This window comes from Pituophis catenifer, unplaced genomic scaffold, assembly GCF_029215685.1.
Source record: "Pituophis catenifer annectens isolate HBS135680 unplaced genomic scaffold, rPitCat1.0.hap2 SCAF_2, whole genome shotgun sequence".
NCBI lineage: Eukaryota > Metazoa > Chordata > Lepidosauria > Squamata > Colubridae > Pituophis > Pituophis catenifer.
The window spans coordinates 41941186-41949803 of NW_027256882.1; positions in this window are offsets into that span (position 1 = coordinate 41941186).

Consider the following 8618-nt stretch of genomic DNA (forward strand, 5'->3'; position numbering starts at 1 on the left):
ATCAAAAATTGTCAGAGCTACAGGTTCACTGATGGGGAAGAAAACACATTATGGCATCAAGCAGGCCTGTAGACAGCCTTAATTTGTAATTTCTCCAGTTTGCAACCCTCCTCTGATTAGAGTTCTGGAAAACCAGGAATACAGAAAATGATAATAAAAGCATACATTATAATTTTCCCTGCCTCTTCAATTTTTTGGTTTGTTCGTTTCTACTTTAAATTGGGCCTAGAGATGGAGAAATCCCTGGGACTCTAAACTGCATAAACCAGTTTAAAATAATCTGGTTTTAAATTGAAATAAAATTATTTTTTAAAATTTATTTATTATTTATTTATTTTGTCGCATTTCTATGCCGCCCCACTCCCAAGGGACTCTGGGCGGCTAAAATTAAATTAAAACCACTTTAACAAAAATGCAACATGCTGACTGCACCCTTAAAGAGATAAAGTTATCTGGCTAGTACTGCATGTTGTCAACGTTCACAATCCAATTGTGCAGCCCAACTGTCAGAATACCCAGGAGTAGACAGAAGTGAACAGCTAAAATAGGAGAAGTTACTGTCTCCTTGAAGTTTCTCCAAACAATTATGTATCTTCTTGTTAACTTTCAACCACGTTACCTTTTCTGATGAGCAACTTTTGAACCACCTGATGTGCTATTGTAATTGTGAGTTTTTCTAATAAAGTTACTGCCTGCATTAGAATTTATATATGGTCAGGGTGGCTACTTTTGTGCTTTTAATAGATATTTTATATGATCTTTGATATGAAGAATGGCAAAGAACTATTCACAAGGCAGTTCCTTTGCTTTGGAGGAGCTCTTTATGTTTCTGCAGGTTAATTCTACAAAATTATTTCTCAGTTGTTTATATACTAAACTTTATATGCCAATAAAGACAATTGTTGAAGTTATCATCATGATTCCATGGTCCTTATCTGCCATTATAAGGACCAGAAAATCATGATAGTGACTGGAACAATTGTCTTTATTGGCACAGTATAAAGTATTCTAAAGTTTAGTATCTATTAAAAGCACAAAGGTAGCCACCCTGGCCATACAAAAATTCTAATGCAGGGTGCATGTGAATGTGACCCTATACAAGTAGTCCTCAATTTACGACCACAATTGAGTTCAAAATGTCTGTTAAGTGAGTTTTGCCCCATTTTACTATCTTACTTGCCGCAGTTGTTAAGTGAATTACTGCAGTTGTTAGTAACCTGGTTGTTAAGTGAATCTGGCTTCTTGTGAGAAGGTGAGAAGGTCACAAAAAGTCATCACATGACTTTGGGACACAGCAATCATCATAAAGATGAACCAGTTGCTGAGCATCTGATTTTTGATCGTATGATCATGGGAATGCTGCAACTGTGAAAAACAGTTGTAAATCACATTTTTCATTGCTGTTGTAACTTTGAACAGTTACTCAGCGAACTGTTGTAAATCAAGGATTACATGGATAGCCCATGTAATTGTTTTGGCAAGTTTATGGAAGAGGTTTACCGCTTTTTTCTCTGATTTTTCAGTAGTCTCCCACCCAAACACTTATCAATTCCCACCTTTCTTAGCCTGCTTGGGATTAGCGAGAGGGGGGGGGGGGGGAGAGTGAAAGAAAGAGAGGGAGAGAGAGGGGGGGGGAGTGAAAGAGAGGGAGAGAGAGATGGAGAGAGAGAGATGGAGAGAGTGAGAGAGATGGAGAGAGTGTGTGTGAGAGAGATGGAGAGAGTGAGCAAGGGAGAGAGAGAGAGAGATGGAGAGAGTGAGAGAGAGAAAGAGAGAGATGGAGCAGAAAACTAGAACTACTGAGCAAGGGGAATTACTATTATTTGTATACTATTGTAAGATCACCTGCTACAGGAAAAATACCATGCATTGCATGCAAACCTGGCCATAGTTTTATCTGGCTTTTTTTTTTAGATATTAAGTGACTTTTAAGTGATCTTGTTTTGGTGATGGATTCTTTACTTTCATGCCTTGTTTTGTGTGGTGAGTTCTAGCAGGAAGGAGTGATAGAAATTGTAAAAAATAAATTATTCTGAGTAAGGAAAAGATAATCCATTAAGTAACCCATGGTTATAAAATGTATACATTTAAGAAATGAACTCTCCAGAAATCTGTTGAAGTTGTTATTGATACTTGAAAAGAAAATTGATAAACAACTCTTACGTTTCAGAAAACAGCACCTCGAAGAATTACTCCATTTTATAAAATGTAAACTCGCACTCAGGGTCTTGAAGGATTATCCCTATTTCATAAAAATATACCTTTGGGCTTTTTCCAAAATGTGTTATTTATTATTTATTATTTATTTATTATTTAAATTTGTATACTGCCCTTCTCCCGAAGGACTCAGGGCGGTGCACAGCCAAAATTAAAATACATGCAATACAAAATTTAAAATAATTTAAAAGCAGAATTAAATCGAATTTGCTTCCCAAAATATTAAAACCCATTACCCTTAAAATAACCCATTAAAATTTTAAGCCAGCCCAGTTTGCTGAAATAGGAAGGTCTTCAAAGCTCAACGGAAGGTACGGAGATCCGGGATTAGTCGTATTCCTGGGGGTAGCTCGTTCCAGAGGGCGGGTGCCCCCACAGAGAAGGCTCTCCCCCTGGGGGTCGTCAGTCGGCATTGCTTGACCGACGGCACCCTAAGGAGGCCCTCTCTGTGGGACCAAGTTGGCCGGTGGGAGGTTATCGGTGTTCCCTGACCGGGAATCGAACCCAAATCTCAAATGACTCTCCCCAGACTCAACTTCCTCGCAAGCGCCAGTGCGGCAGCCTCTCTGTTTCCAAAGAAAGCTACAGGATTTCTATTGCCCGATCACACCCGCAGACTGTTGCTCTCTTTTATTTAGCAAACAGCTCGAACACAAAGCAACACTCGACTTAGGAAAAACGGGGGCCAAAGAAAGCCAGCAGCCCTGCAGATATCGCAGCTGAACCTCTCGTTCCGGCGAGAGTTGATTTAACAAGCTGTAAATTCGCTCTTGTCTCGAGTGATCCCTCCGGCGCGTTCCTGGGGGGGAGCGGGAGGGGGCAGGTAATCCGGAGGCAGTTCTATGGGCCATTTGGTCCCTTAACATGGATGGTTGAGTGAGCTTTGATACCTTCTTTTCCAAAGAGAGAGAAAAGGTGGATTCAGGATTTAGGATATTTTTGAACCAAAATAAGATAACGAGCCAGTTATCCAGTGCATACCAACCAAAGGCTCTCTAGCCTCTCCTGGAACGCACGTGGGAAATGATTTTACTGCTAGCCCGTTGGGTTTTTGTTTTTTTCCCTTCCTTAATTTGCATCCTTTCCTAAAGAAAAATCAGCCCTGACAGTCCTTTGGAAGGACAAATATTGAAGCTGAAATACAAAAGGAAAGCAAAAGGAGAAGGAGACGGGGACAGCAGAGGATGCGATGGTTAGATAGTGTCATTGAGGCAATGAGTATGAATTTAAGATTGCTTTGGGGAACAGTGGAAGATGGCGGGGGGCTGTTAAATTGGGTGATTGAAGAGGGAGGACGCAGAGTTCCAAATAAACAGCTCTTTATTCTGCAAACAGATACAATACAAACTCTCTGCCTGTCCGACATCTTGCCCTTTAAAGGGGAGCTGTCAGACAGCTCAACCAATCAGATTTACTTATTTTCCCGCCGGATAGGTGGACCTGAGTGAAGACTACGTTCCTTGGCTTGACTCCTCATTAGCATACATAACGTGGGGGAGGAGGAGGAGGGTTGTGCTATGGTCCGTGGTGTCGGGAAGAGCTGCGCACAATGTAGCGACTGAATAACAACAAAATTTGCCTCCCTGCATTTCAAATTCATTATTCCGTGGTTCTGAAATCTGGGACCAAGTGAGTTAGCTCTCCACCTGCTCTGGCCCACCTTGCAGAGATTGGTGAAGTGTTATAAGTGTATATTTGCAGTTCTGCCAATCTCTCTTCCCAGGATTTAGTTCCTTGTAGTTTGGGATGCTGCAGATTGGAAGGAAAATTGTTCTCTGGATTACAGATAGCCCATGATTTATAACCATTTATTAATTAACCATTCAAAGTTAAAGTGGCACTGGAAAAAAACAGGACTAAACACCCTTTTTCACGCTGTTCTGAGCAACAACAATACATACACAAATTATATGCAGGGAGGCAAATTTTGTGGTTGTTCAGTCACTACATTGTGTGCAACTCTTCGCGACCCCATGGACCACTGCAGCATCCCCACAGCCATGTGATCAAAATTCAGGTGCTTGGCACCTGGCATGTATTTATGACAGTGGTCCTGAGATCATGTGATCACCTTTTGCGACCTTCAGACAAGCAACAGTCAATGGGGAAGCCAGGGTCACTTAATAATCGTGTTATTAACTTAACTGCAGTAATTAATTTAATAACTATGGCAAGACAGGTTGTAAAATAGAGCAAAACTCATTTAACAACTGTCTTCTTTAGCAATGGAAATGTTGGGCTCAATTGTGATCGTAAATCAAGTTCACACAGCACTTCCCAGCTCTCTTTAAAGCAGCCACCACCAATCTTCTCAGGAAACATATTTTGGTTTACTGTAAAGGGTTCCCAACTTTATTCTTCCAAATAACCTTTTTCATCATACACTGCAAGGATTGTCTGCAAGGTGTAGTCAAAACGTCAAGATGGTGTCCTCAATGGTGCGACTGAAGCTCTGCATATAAGAACAGAGTCTTGCTAGCACCACTACAGCCATCATCTTGACTTTTTTGACTGCACTTTGCTAGGGGCGGCAAGTTCTACTTTCTAATCTCCTCATGGTCCCTATTGCTCTTTTTGTAACGTTTTCCAATCATCTGAATCCTTCTTAAAGAATGATGCCAAACTGGACAAAGTACTTAAGGTGGGAGTTGGACTATTAACGTGAAGGAAGTTATTATCTGTTTTTTGTTTTTTGTTTTTTAATTTGATTTATATGCCGCCCTTCTGAGACTCAGGGCGGCTTACAATGCATTAAGCAATAGCCTTCATACTTTTGTATATTTATACAAAGTCAGCTTATTGCCCCCACAAACTGGGTCCTCAATTTACCCACCTTAGAAAGGATGGAAGGCTGAGTCAACCTTGAGCCTGGTGAGATTTGAACTTGCAGTAATTGCAGGCAGCTGATGTTAATAACAATGCTTTAGTCTGCTGCGCCACCAGGACTCTGGGGGAAGCAGAAGAGAGGGAGAGGTATCAAGTCAACCAGTACCTATTGCTTCAGCCACAACGTTTCTAGGAACACCCTGGCACAGTAAGATTTGGAACGCAATCATGGAAAGGCCTTTTAACAAAAGAATTGATGATGTTTTCTAGTTGGGAAATGCAAATTTGGTTTGCAAGTCAACAACCAAAAATTCCCCAAGGCAAATAGCCTATTTTCTCAGGTAAGGACAATCATAATTTATTAAATGTATATGCTGCCTGATTTCCAGTTATTCTGACGGTTATTTGGGAAGCACAGGTAGCCCTTAAATTATGATGTTAATTGAACTCTGCAATTATGGTCATAAGTGGTGAAAGTCATTAAGTGGATCACTCCATGATTGGACCTGATTTTATAATAAGGATACACAAAGGACTAGAGACTGTCATAGGAATGATTGCCACAACACAACGCTTCTTTTGCAAATGATCAAGGTGTTACACATTGAGAGGCTTTTCAGAAATTGTTTGCCATTGCCTTCTTCCTAGGGCTAAAACAGTGTCTGATCCAAAGTCGATATTCTTTACTTTATAATAATACTGAGTCAAAGGTTACTGGAGAAATCGCAAAGCTGCTTTTTCAAGAGGCAACTGGACTCTCTTGTTTTTCCTTTGAAGACATTTCACTTCTCATCCAAGAAGCTTCTCCAGCTCTGACCGGGTGGTGGGCAATGGAAGGATTTATATTCCTTGCAAACAGCTAGTCATTTGCATGGGGCAAGGCTTTTCAGAAATTGTTTGCCATTGCCTTCTTCCTAGGGCTAAAACAGTGTCTGATCCAAAGTCATTTAGCTGGCTTTGTGCCTAAGGTGGAATTGGGATTCCCAGTTTCCCACTTTCTAGCCTGACGTTTTCAGAATTTAAGAACTAAGCCAGACTGTGTGATCTTTACATACATTAAATAACTGATTTGGAAAAATCATACTGTCAAGTTTTAGCTGCCTAATTTTCTTCTAAATATAAATGCCAACATTTTGGCAAGGCCTTGTTTATCCATCCTATGCGGTCTAGTTTTAAAAAATGAAACCAGCTTTGAATAATGATAGAATGCAAACTGATAATTCTGATCTTCCTTCAGAAAAAAAATGAATTTATTAGTGGCCTTGTTAGATACAAAGCATATTCCTGAACAAAATACAGAGAGCTTTCTATTTTTGTTAATTGGATTCAAACATATTCCTCTAATCCTTCAACCAAGATAATTTACTCACCAATTAAGATGTCTCATGAAATTTATCGAGAACATCCTTAATCTCTCATGTTTAATATGTTTATGTTAGAAAGCTAGTTTAGTCTAATGGCTAAGACTGGAGTACTAGTCCTTCCTTAGGCATGAAAGCCAGCTGGGTGACTTTGGGCCTGTCACTAACCGACCTCACAGGGTTTTTGTTGCGGGGAAAGTACAACAAAAAAAGAGCATGAGATATGTTCTTTGACTTGAGTTATTTATAAAAATATTAAAGGCAGGATTTTTATAAACAAATAAACAAATGTTCAATGTAGCAATATTTATCAACATTAAGTTATGTTTAATGGAATATTGACTGGCTTTGTCTGATCAGAGTATCAAAGCCACCCTGAGCATAAACAAAGCTGAGCTGGTCATAGATTGTTCTCTGTGCCAATAATACATTAAATCTTATTCACTGTTACAGTATAAATGATCCATACCAAAATAAATTGATACAGCTTTTGCATATTATTAGGTTACTCAGGTAATTAGTCACATAAATTTCCTGTAGCCTCTAAGATATTTATGCAAATCTAAAACCTGGGGCTTTATTTGATGTTTTAAATTTCCTTTATTGTCTCAGATAAATTTAAATATAAATAAATGGTTAAAATCTACAGTAGTGAGATTTTGGGAAAAGCTAAAAGTTGTAAAATAAATATATTATATTATATATATATATTTATATTATATATTATATTATATATTATATTATATATTTATATAAATATAAATATATTATATATATACATGTATAGATTTGGAGGAATCCCCATATTGATTTATTGATTATTTATTTATTTATTTATATTTATTGGTTCGATTTATATGCCGCCCTTCTCCGGAGACTCAGGGCGGCTTACAATGCATTAGGCAATAGCCTTCATACTTTTGTATATACCTGCTTAGTAGGGCTTTCGGACCCTCCTAAGCAGTGTTCTTTTTTATACAAAGTCAGCTTATTGCCCCCACAATCCAGGTCCTCATTTTACCTACCTCGGAAGGATGGAAGGCTGAGTCAGCCTTGAGCCTGGTGAGATTTGAACACGCAGTAATTGCAGGCAGCTGGCATCTAAGTGGCTACTTAACAGCACTTTAGTCTGCTGCGCCACCATTATGTTCCATCAATTTAATGGAATGACAAACCATTAAATTTTCTTTATCTTAATTATAGCTAGAATACAACAACAGGATTTTTTAAATCTTTCCATCATTCATTTTTTTCTGATTGGCCATATATACCGGTATGACCTCTATTTTTCTAAAGAATCCAATCTATTAAGTTTGAAACCCACTATGGACACAGTTAGAAATATATTGTATGACCTCTCTTGTATCATCACAGAAATTGTTCTGTATTTCCTATATTAAAGTTTGCAACATATATTTGGAGGGTATTGGAACAGATGTATAATTTTGACTCTTATCAATATACTAAATTTACTTTCGAATAATCCCAGTCTGAAAATTGAAGGGGGAATTTGGAGGGAATTCACAGGACATTAATACTGCAGCTTTTCTCAACTGGGATTCCTCAGACCCAGAGATTCTACAAGAGATTATGACAGAAAAGAATACTGTAAATCTGATTTTTTTTTTTAACTTTTCACATTGAACTATGCTATTGCTCACACTGGTGGACATTTTTAAGTGCTGTAACTTAGCTGCTAGCTCTTGTAAAATATGTATTATCTAGGTTAGAAGTTAACTATATTGCAATGTTTTTATATTTTTGTTATCTTTATGCAGACGTTTTTCAAGTAAGACTTGAAATTTATTATAAGCATTCCTCCAAGATAAAAAGATTGAGAAAGGTTCCGGTAAATCAGTGTTTTTCAACCTTGGCAACTTTAAAATGTGTGAACATTTAACTCTCAGAATTCCTCAACCAGCTTGCTCAATCAAGTGTTTTAAACTATTTAGATTATTGCAAGAGGAATTAGGATGTGAAATGACAACTGAAACTTATTTTCATTTTACACTTAGATCCAGATATATAAGCAGCATCTAAAATTGCTTAATTCTGTAACTCTCTGAATTAATATGTTCCTTTCATGTGTGTTCCTCATGGGTGTAAATCCAAAAGAGCTGACTTCCTTGTTCCTTGTTTTATGTATCATTAGAATGGGAGGGGAGGATAAAAGTGTAGGCGAGAAGGTTAGGGTATAAAAGCATTCTCCAATGC